Below are 11,739 nucleotides of genomic sequence, written 5' to 3' on the forward strand. Positions count from 1 at the left end.
TGCAGGTTCACGACGTTCAGCATGCGTTGAAGCAAAACAGTGTGTAGTATAAGAGTTGCGAATGTATTAAGCTGGCTTCATTAAACTCTAGCTATAAATGAAGCTTGCGTTTCATCGTTTCATCAAAAACTACACATAGAGACCCGGTGTGTTGTGTTGCTCAATTGTGTTTGTCAAGTCGCGTAATTGCTTCGGAAAGTTGATGCACTTTGTGGCGTGGGTCTGACTTGGACGATCCTCCGCACGCGGCTGCCGTGTGTACAGCGCCGGCGTGGGGAGGCAGGCAAGAGGCAAGGACAACGGGCGGTAATACTCTGTGGTGGTTTATTTTCCAAATCAGCCTCGAGCTCCCGTCTCCGGCGTCGTCGACGGGTCCCCCGTTGCTTGAGCGGCCGAGTCGGTTGACTCAGGCGCTACCGGTGATAAAGCCAATCCACCGGTGACGATGTTCTTCGGGGTGTAGCCCGAAAGAACCCATTCCCGTTTGACCCCGTCCCGTTTGAACCAATTCCCAAAACCCCCTTCCCGCTTGAACGACCTTCCCGTTTGGGCGCTTCTTGTTTCAGCCGGTTCCCAAAACGCCCTTTCCGTTTCAACCCACTCCCAAAGCGCCCTTCTCATTTGAACCCGCATCGTTCCAACTTATTTGAATATCTGAAAATTTGCGTTACCGTATTCGAAATTCTCCCCCAAAATGTGCTTACAAGCAACTGGTCATGCACTAAAAACTTGTATGCAGCAATTTATCCGGAATCGACCAATATTTCCGGCCGATAAAAGTTTCCGAATGCCTTAGGCCGATATTGCCCTCTTGACACAATATTTCTAGCTGCGAAAGGGTACTAGAAATATACCCAATATCTTGAGCAATGCACGCATTGGATTTGTATGCAGTTGGTGTCCGTACGCGTGGCTAAAATTTATTTAACAGCTCTTCTTATGCTCATTTTTGAAGCGTAGCTTTGTCTTCGGGTTCGAGAGATCTATAGATCAAATATGTCCATAGGACGGACTTTAAAAAAGCAAACATAACAATTGAATGTGTTTATTCAGCCAATTACACGTTTTGCGAGAACGCAGGGGGCTTTCTGTCCTACGTTTTTGTCCTGTGCGGCTTCTTTGTGCAGGCACCGCTGAAGTGTTCGGGGGGTGCTAGGAGCAACCGCGGAAGCGCTTTCCGCTTTTTATCGTTTTTGGGGGGAAGCCGGGTAGCGCGTCTAGCCGATAAAAATAATCCCAGCCAGGGAAGGGTGGTTAATGTCATTTTGGGGGGAGCCGCACCTTTGTTGGTTCACGTCTATACGGCGCCGAGGGTACCTTGTGACGCTGGCGGAAGGTCTCTCTAGTGTCCGGGGGTAATTACCGCATTACAGCATGCAAAGAGCGGGTGCGTCCTGGTCGGTGGGGTCATCCTCGATGCGCCGTCATTGGTGGGGCTAGAGATGAATAGAGAAAGGCCCGCCGCGGCGCTTCTAAATGTTGCACTGGCCAAGGTACGCAGTGAGGTTCGAATTCGTAACAGGTCTACTGTGTCACTGCTACAACGGATATATGTGACGAGGGACTGACAGCTCCTTCTGTAATGGACACGCCTGGTTGACAGAGTCGGGAATGTCTTCGGGGCTGAGCATATTTTCGGCGCGCGTCGCCGGAACAATACTTATAGAGGCCGCCCGAGGGTCGATGGCCAGCGCTCGGAGTTGGTATGGGTCGGTTGGTTTTTATTAGTTACGTAGTCGTCCTTTGCCGATTACCTTGAAGCTTGAGTTAAAGTTAGCTCTAGAGTTTGGATAAAATAATTGTTTGTGTCTAAACCTCTGGTTTCCGTGGTCGTGTGTGTTAGTAGTACCTCCTCACACTCCCAGGCGGCACAGAAAGTGTGCCCCAAGACCGGCCCGTCTATGGCCGCTTTCTGGCATGTCCGGCCAGCATCCAGGTTCTGGCAGCCACTGATCATGCGTTGAACGGCCAGCATTCGGCAACCAGCGCTTCGGTATTTTTCCGTCCGCCCGTGTACGGATGCACAACGGCAGCTAACCGGCTGCCAGATATTCAGTTCTCTTACGGCTGCCGATGTTGAGAAAGAGAACGGCCGAAATAAGGCCTTAGGGCATCCGTTTTTTTTTCGGGAAGCGGTAATCGGCCGAAGCACGGCAAGCGACCGGCCACAGAATATGCCTATTCTTGCGGCAGTTGGTGTTCGAAAGGAGACCGGCCGGAGCGCGGCTGCCGTGTATTCGTTGTTTCAACGGTGAACCGCGCTTCCGGCGGTAGAATATTCGTTTTCTTCGGGCAACCAGTGTTATGAAGGATACCGGCCGACGTACGGCCCCAGAATATACGTTTTTCATTCGGTTAGCTGTCCTCGGCCGAATTACGGCAAGCGAATGGCCACAGAATATTTGGCAACCGGTGTTCAAGAGGAGACCGGCCTACGAAAGGTATCTGGTTATACGTCATTTTTTCGGCAAACGGCATACAGCCGAACAACGGCACGCGCCTGGGCGCCGAGAATTCATGAACAGACGTGTTTGGAAGGAGACCGACCGGTTTTTTCCTGGGGGGAGAAAAAGCCGTTAGGGAGCCGAACGACGGGGACGCGTTTTACATCCGCTCCGTGTTTCTACGTTTTAAATGAACGAACATCGTTTGTCAAACAGTAATGAGTGTTCTCGGTGAACGGGCCAGGTGCAAGGACTCACTGGACATTAGCAGGGAACCTTTTAGGCCATCGAAATGTCATTTATTGCCACAAGAAGACTGTGCCACACCGACGGGTGAGCTAAGCCTCGCCAGACATCGCCGCTACCACGCCTCTGCCGCCGGCTTCGTCGACGCATCAGCTCGAGGCTATTCGCCCCCTCAAGAAATGGAGGGCATTGGAGACATCGACCCGGCAGAGATGTCAGATCCGAGATGGAGATGGTTCACCAGAATAACTGGCCTTCAAGGGCGTCGAGCAAGCGGCCACCACGCAGGAGCTAAACCGCCACCATGTCAAGGACTCCCCACCAAAGAAAGGCAAGTGCGAGCAAAAGCGCAAGTTAGTCTGCTTACAATTAAACTGCGACAAGCAATGTTGCACTATGTTGTTGGTGATAAACGTAGAAGAGACTCGCTCGTGCATTGGTAGGATCAACTTCATGCCCTGCACTATGTTACTTCATGGGATTTTACGACTGCCTATTTAGAAAAAAAAATTATTTTAAATTTGCGATAACAACAGAGCCTTGTCACTGACTAAGCCTAGCTGTTAATTTCGTTCCGATGTTTGAAGGTGAGCTTAGCTACTCGTGGGATAAGACTCATTTGGTTAAACATAATCGCCAGCAACCTTGCAAACACGGATTTTGTCATTATTTCCTTGCTCAACGCAGATTGTTGAGTTCACGCACGATTTGGCTTTTGCAATATATAAGCTTAAATATTCTTGGACTGCAAAAAAGCAAATGATGGTGTTCCATGTCACCTTCTGCGAAGTACATTTCATCCTATGAACTGAATGAATCGGCTTTTGCATTGTTATTACTATTGGCCTTATAGCTTTGTTCAAAAGTACTGTGTAGTTTACCGGACTATAGCGAATGAAAGTGATTCCGTATACCTGCAGCTTTATTCGAATTTATAACATCCTGGTGTGCTGATTCAGAAAGGTTTTTGGATGTTAAACAGTATGTTAACGGCACCTTTACAAGAAACCCTTCATTCCAATTGAATTCGTATACCGTTAATTATGCTGCTGTGACAACGGCCGAGGAATATAAATACCTAGGAGTTTATTTAAGGAGTAGTTAGAGGTTAAATACGCAGGTTCACACCATAAAAGTGACGGCTGCATATGTTTTTGGCTTTCTGAGACGAAATTTCAGTGAACCGCAATCTAACTAAAAGAACAACCGTATTTCACTCATGTGCGCTCAATCTTCGAGTACGCATGTGTTTTCGTGGATCCCTACACCAAAGAGCTGGTTGATACGCTCGAAAACGTACAGAATATGTCAGTGCGATTCGTATTAGGTAATTGTCACGCTCAACTTAGTATGAGAGAAAGTAAAAGTAAACTGAAATGGCAGGACGTGAAAGATCACAGACGAAACCACAGGTTGAACTTTTTTCGCAATACCTATCATTCGAAAACTGTTGTAGAAGGCGAGAAGTATGTCCAAGCGCCATTCTACATATCGCAAAGTGCGACCGCTAGCTTAAAGCAAATTATTAACTTTCCTTTAAAGGTGACGCCTTGCGCGATTCATTTTATTTTACATCAATACTGCAGTGTAATTATCTTCCACGTATGATTGCATTAAGTGTTTATATTGACGATTTTCAGCGCGCTTTGTAGAAATATTTTGTTATTTTGTCTCATATTTAATGCTTAGTGTTATGTATCTCCCTTCTGTAATGCATGCAAAGGCAAGCAGGCATGAAATAAATAAATAAATAAATAAATAAAAAACAATGAATAAATAAATGAATAAAAATAAATAAATAAATAAATAAACTTCCAGAGGCGCAAGTTTGCCTCCGACGGGTTGAGAACCCTACGCATTCAACCTTGATCAATAAAAAATTATTGCCCTATTCGTTGCAGTATGCAAGGTTTCCTGTATGGATGCTACCATTGCTATGTTATTGATTTGAAACAAATTATGTAACTCTAATTTTACGCCTTTCCTTGCGTGAACACAGAGGGATACAACTGCAGCCACCTGAAGCAGAGCGTCATTCGCAACGCGTCTGGAATTTTTTGAACGTAGTATGACATAAGAAGAAAATTAAGTTCTTTTGGACTATTAAGTGGTGTGGACGTATACTCATGAAAACAACATTAAAATAGATTGAAAATGAAAGTACCTGTTCGCTCCTTCCTAGGATCAGCCCTGCGCAAGATCATCAGAAAAGTGATCGAGTAGAAAAAATATTTGCAAGAAAAATGGGCAAAAACTGGACATACTTTTTTGTGAAGGAGTTATATTAAATGCTCCTGAGTGTTTTGTTGAGAACCAAAACGCTTCGTAAAGGCATTCACGCCGGTTTTATCTACAGCAAAATTGGTCAAGCGACTGTTGTAAAAATAGTTTACGTAGTCATAGCATGAAAGTGTTCCGGAATATTGCCCTAAAAGAAATTGTCTAAAAGCGGCGCAATTTATCTCTCTGAAATTCAACCCACTAAAGTATGCGCCCTCCGCCCCCCCCCTCTTTCCCCGTGTATTACAGGTAAGCCGCCCACAGAGAATATCAGGACCTGGACAATACATCTATTGAAACTCTACAAAGAACTGAATATTTTCTGTGTTCGGCAGTAAAAGAGGCACAGCAATTAAACGAACGACAATTTGTGAGAACTGTTTAATAAATTAATTTTCCTGTCAACTGAGGCTGGTAATTATGCAAGGCTGCGCTGAAAGCTTGACGGCTGGTGGTTGCGCGCGAGCTCACTTTGATGTGGCTGCATTGGACCCAAAATGCTGGGTTTGTGCTGCTTCTGCACTGCGCGAATGAGTCATCTGCTTGCGCGACATGCAGCGACCGGCCTCAGTACAGTTAACGTACTGTGGCTGAACTCCAATGCCCGTAGCACGGCCGTATTTCCGGTAGCTTTAGTCCGGCCGGAGTCCGACGACCGCATCTCGGCTGTCCTCCGGCGGCCGTACTTCGGCCGTACACGGGTAGCTTTGGAATGGCCGGAGCCCTACGGCTGGAATCTGGCCGTATGACCGTAAGCCGGTCGACTGGTCGACGGATACTGGCCGTTGGACAGCCATGGGAGTACGGCCGTATACGGCCAAAAGGCCCACATTTGGACATGGGCCGAACATGTCTGCCGGAAAACGGACGGATAGAAAATCACCGGTCAAATTACACCGGCCTGTTTTAGGCCGAACAGTCCTGTGCTTCCTGGGCTCTTTCGGGACACGGCCATGATGGCGTCGTTTTAATGTAATAAAACCTAATTGTCTGAGATTTTTGGGGTGGATCTAAAGAAGCTAGAGACGAGGGTCAGTCGACCGAACAAGAGCAAAGGAGAGCAGACGCCGGGAGACCCTAGCGACCTAAATATATTTAGTTTAGGTATTTCGCTGTTTTCGAGTAAATTGTGCAGATTTGTTAATTGGTATGACTTGAATTGTAACCAAATTTCGCCGTCTGTAGATTCAAAAAGTGAACCCCAGGTTTGAAAAGCAGTCAAGGACTCTGGCTGTACTGAGCATGCTATCGCAACGGGTGTGAACAAACGGCAATAAAGGAAGAGCAACATGAAAGTGTTTTTTATAGCGTTTTTTAAACTGGGTACGTTATTCCTGGGAACGGGCTAAATAGGAGAATACGAAAGGGGAAGGTTCTTTCGCGCCGGGTTGAAATGGGAAGGGGTTCAAACGGGAACAGGGCGAAACGAGAGGGAACAAGCGGGAAGGGTGAAATGGGAATGGGTACAAACGGGAACCTCCCGTTCGTCGATGCTAGTTGAGACGAGCCGGTTCCTCACGGCTCCTGTTCCGGTGGTCGTCGCCTCCCGAATCCCCGCGCGCTCTCCGCGCCTGTCTTTTCACCTTCCGAATGACGTCATGTTCACTCCCCTGCCGCCCCATTGGACGGCCGGGTTTCCGCGTGACCCATGACGTGCCCTGGCTGCGGAGCGAGGGGAACGGCGCCTCCTCTCCGGCCACTCGCGGGCTTCCGCGAATCCCCCTTTCCACACTCCTCCTCGCTAAAACTGACGCCATCTTGGTCGAAAGATGGCGCCTGGGGAGCGATTTCGCTAAAACCTTACATTTCGCCTCCCCGTACTCGTACAGGCGAGGGAGACGTTTTTCGGCGTGCGCATGAGGGCGAAGGCGTGGCGATTACGTGTGACGTCACGAACTTTTTTTTTTTTGCTACGAGTCGCGTTATATTTTTGTTTCCCTTCTTTTTTGCTTCTCCCTCGCGCACGCACGCGTTGCGTTTGTGCGAACTGGGCCTTGTTCGGCGGATGCGCCGTGGACTGTGCTAACATAAAACAACGCCGCTGGCTAACATGATGTAAGGTACACTGTTCTAGCTACACTGGAACGGAAAGAAGCTGCGAAGTATGCCGTGGTGCCGTGCGCGACTTCGTGGTGCCTTGGAGGTCGCAATGTCTGCCTCATTTATTGATTGCTCTTTGTAGAAAAAGCGCAATTATTTCATGAAACACATTCTGACGACGTATTTTTTTTATAAATAGCTGTAGTTAAAAGCATATATGCACCTGGGAAGTGAAAGAGGACCGTGAATGCCGCTCTACATGAATGGCTGCATGCGCCTTCGGAATGCCGCTTGGGCAAACGCGACCACCAGTCATGAATGAAAGATTACTGCCCAACAGGTCGTGTAGCCGATTGCAACAGTCGCTGCAGACAATTTTGCCCATGGTTCTCGCATTATAAATATACGCACATGGTAACAGTTTTGTGTGCCCTCATGAAGCTTCTGACTACTGGTATGATAATAATTGATTAAAATAAAAACTAAATCAAATCTTGTCTCTATGTATATAGAATCTGGTTAATATTGTTAAGAGCTGGAGCTGACTGTCACCCTTTTAAATAATGTGCTATGCAGAAGTTCTCGCATTCATTTATTTTAGATTTAAACGTACCTAGCTGCCTTTCTGTTTGGTTCATAAAAATGCTCAGACGAGCTCCACCCCACCTGTTTCATCATTCACGATTGGTGATGTTCCAAGAACAATTGGATAAGGCACATGTACTTGTTTTCATTGCTTTGACAATTTGTTATTGAGTGGCTGCTGCTGCCGTGAGGGGAACTTTTGTATTCATGATAACGTACGTGATGAACCGTTCTACTTGTTTCTACAACTTAGGTTCTCTAAGGTAGTGTATATCGCCAACGTTGGTAATAATGAAGCTGTGTAACGTTTAATTCATTCTATTTTTAATAACAATTTTGAAGTTATCTTAGGGTAAAAGTCATCATAATGCAGCTCATTGCAACTTCATGAACAAAAAACTAAATCACACAACACATGGCATTTTATTCAGGCACAAATAAAAATTCACAACTTACATTCGCACAAAGAATTTGATTACTAGTACAAAAATACAATACAAATAATTTAAAAACACATTGTACAAACGATAGAAGGTAACATTGAATACATCAACAATGTAGATCGAACAGTGTATGCTGAGAATGAGGCTACTTATTGATCAAGGCTTCGCTAATTACAAATAATTTCATTTTTATCCGACAAAAAGTGTGTATAACATTCCAGCCCACTTAGGCAATGGTGACCAGTCCAGGCAGTTCAACGCCGTGTCTGAGCGTCATGCTTATCCCACACACAAAGCATACGAACATAACAGCAGAGATGGCAAAATTATCTCTAAAAAGTAATTAAATTACATTACTCATTACTTTTCTAGAATTTTCTACAATGTAATTAAATTACATTACAAATTACAGGTTGCCGAAAGTAATGACATTACATTACTATTACTTTTCAAAAGTAATGAAATTACTACAAAAAAATTCTTCACTCATACAATACCAACTCCTATACACTTATTTACTCATATACATATACACTGCAATCTCAAAAAAAAAAAAGATTTGTTTATGCGCCAACTTACGTACAGTTTATTTACAGCGCTATACATTGATATGTTAGATATCTTTATTACATCTCAAAAGAAGCTGCTATTCAAAGTGGGCATCGGAAAGGCGTCCCCGTTTGTACGACAGTGTTGTTTGCCATGTTAAAAAAATGCTCCGCGGATGCGGATGAGTGCCAGGGCCAGGTTGTGTTGAACATAATGAACTTTTTTCATTTTCGGGCACCCCTCAAAAACAGTAAGATCAGCGATGCCGCTGCTCCTCCAACACTCGAGTTCATTGCTTGACGACTGAATGGGCCCGGTCCTCCTGATCTTGAAGTCCTCTTCTGCCTTAAGAGAAGCGGACAGGCTATATTGTAGTCAAAAGTAGCTGGGAAAGTAATTAGTAATTTTCATGAAATTACTGGCCTGAAGTAATTAAATACATTCCCAAATTACCAGCAGTCAAAAGTAATTCATTACATTACTCATTACAGCAAAAAGTAATTTAATTATTGTAATTCCATTACTGCCAAGACTGCATAAGAGCACCACTATATTACTGGGCTGAAATAGTACTACTAGTAATAATAATACATCGCACATTCACATGAGAGAAGTGAATTACATCTTAACAGAAGCACAACATAACTAGATGGATATTTCAATGTCTGTTAGAAGAACGCATGCTGCAGCGATTGATAGAGGAAGGTAAATTATTATAAAATCTCCTCCTTTCTTATAGAAAGATGGATGCCAATCACATTTTGAAGCAGGATAGATACTTAGGTTGTGCCAGTGAGATAAATTAGAACAGTTGGATAGGCGCACACAGTCATATCACTTGTTTCACAAGCCAGAAGTAGTTAAAAATCCACAGATGGAAATGACTAAAACTAACTTGAATAGTGTGGCTAAAAATAAACCACGGAACAAGAAATGAAGCAATAACAGAAACAAAAATATCGAACAGTTCCATGAAAACACTGTACTGCGAAATCAGCTGCAGCAATAAAAGAATTATACAAGGCAGTAATGTACAGTGGGGTCCACTATTAAAGGGAAACGACGAGCGCGTGGCCACTGCGCTCCGCGAAGCGCCGGCGCCGAGAAGTGGCGAGAATCGGAGACAGCCGGCACATGCGCACTGGCCGCACGAGGCGGCAGAAGCCGCTCTGTCGTCTGCTACGGCGCTCCGCTGCGCCGCTCAAGCTGAGTGATTTCGCACTCGAAGGATGTGAACGGCCGGGAGAAGCGCCGTAGCAGACGACAGAGCGGCTTCTGCCGCCTCGTGCGGTCAGTGCGCATGTGCCGGCTGTCTCCGATTCTCGCCACTTCTCGGCGCCGGCGCTTCGCGGAGCGCAGTGGCCACGCGCTCGCCGTTTCCCTTTAACAGTGGACCCCACTGTACATAGCACTGCAGTCATGACATCATTCCACATGGCTATTAATTTAAAACAAATGGAGACACTATTTTTCACCTTACGGAGCTTTGTTGTATGTTTTTCGCAGCATCTCAGCTTTGCTACCGACGCGCCCCTTGCATTTCCAGTGTTCTTTGTTTGCTGGAGTGGATCTTTTCAGTTCTGACACATCATCAGGTTCTTTATGGTGGCGATGTCTGCGCTTTGTTCCTGAACAACCTTTTGTTGGTGAGCCTCTCAAATTTAGGCCTTCACTTGCTCGAGTGCCCAACTGAAGCTGTGCAGAGAATTCTTGCAGCTGTTCGAGTACATTCTCTAAAATGTTGCTGTCTCTGCAGTAGTAAGCTAGATTTTTTGCTTTATCAAATTCCCTCAGTACTTTTGATTTGATCGCGCCCACACTGGAAGAAGATGCCCTTTCCAAATCTGGCACACTTTCAAAAGTCTCACTGGTGATTGCAGTGTCTACGTAATTATTGCTAGCATCACCAGTGTCATGCTGCTCGGACCCATGGCTTTCTGCCATGACGTGATCATCAAGAGCCATTAAAGGTCCATTTCGATACCCTTCGGGAAGCTTATCAAAACCCCAGTCTTTATCACGCAAAAAGATGGCGCGAAAATGCTTGCATGGAAGCCCGTGCTTTCTAAAATAATGGCAGGTGCAGCTTGGTGCGGCAAAATCTACACAATGAGAAACTTCCTCAGAGCTAGAACTTTTCACATGGAAAGTGCCTTCACGGGGTCCTGGCGTCACAGATTTCTGTTCGATGTCACCAGCTGCAGCAAGCCTGCTCATGAAGTGAAGCACCACGCTACCTGGTCGGTTATGCAAGTACTCTGGCACTGCATCATGATACAGCCTGTATTCAGATGAAACCTTCAAATTTTCTCTATGGAAGTGCTGTTCCCTGTCTGATAGAAATGTCCTCAGGTTCTGGATGAGGCCAGTCAAGTTGCGTCGGCCACTTTCTGACTTGAGATAGTGCTCCTTGAGCATTTTGTTTTGGGCCTCAGTGCCCAACAGGTTGTAACACATGGACCAGGCCTGAAGCAGGCTGCCCACATTGCACTCACAGGGAGCCAGTGGCCTTCTACGTAGCTCTGAAAGGCAGGGCTGGTAGCCCGCAGGTCGCTGCCCTTCATTTGTGTGACCGCTGCGGTGAATTCTTCGGCAGTGCGTCTGGCCAACTGACGCAAATACAACAATGCCTGGTCTCTGGCAGTGCCATTTTTTTTTCCTGAGCCACCGGTCCCAAGCTTGCTCTCTGTGAAAATCGCACAGTGCTATCTTGCCTCTTGGAAAAGTTGAATTTATGGCAATAATTTCCGCTTGGGAATAATCGATCATCCAATACTTTGGATTGAAACTAGGGCACCATGATCTGAAAATCTTGAGGGCTGCCGAAATGCACTCCGACGTTTCGAATTGAACAATGAACACACCTACAATCACGTAGCCTGTTGGTGTTTTCACCACAAGAAAAAACAAGGGGAGTGAATAGTCGGTAGTTTTGTTTGTTGCATCCAGGCACACGACATCACCCGAGTACTTCTCCATCGCCATCTTCATGAATGCAGTTTGCATACAAAACATCAATGTTTGTTCGCATTGATTTGCCATGCCCTCAGGTATGTCGCCCTCGTCGGCATCTGGTGCAAGTGTTTCGTGCTGTCTCCGGTTCTTGTAGGGCTGAAAAAAGTATTTTCCTGCGGGGTCCTTTTCTTGTAGCT

The sequence above is a fragment of the Haemaphysalis longicornis genome, unplaced genomic scaffold (assembly GCF_048455015.1).
Source record: "Haemaphysalis longicornis isolate Haplotype H1 unplaced genomic scaffold, Haemaphysalis longicornis Haplotype H1 scaffold_4, whole genome shotgun sequence".
Classification (NCBI taxonomy): Eukaryota; Metazoa; Arthropoda; class Arachnida; order Ixodida; family Ixodidae; genus Haemaphysalis; species Haemaphysalis longicornis.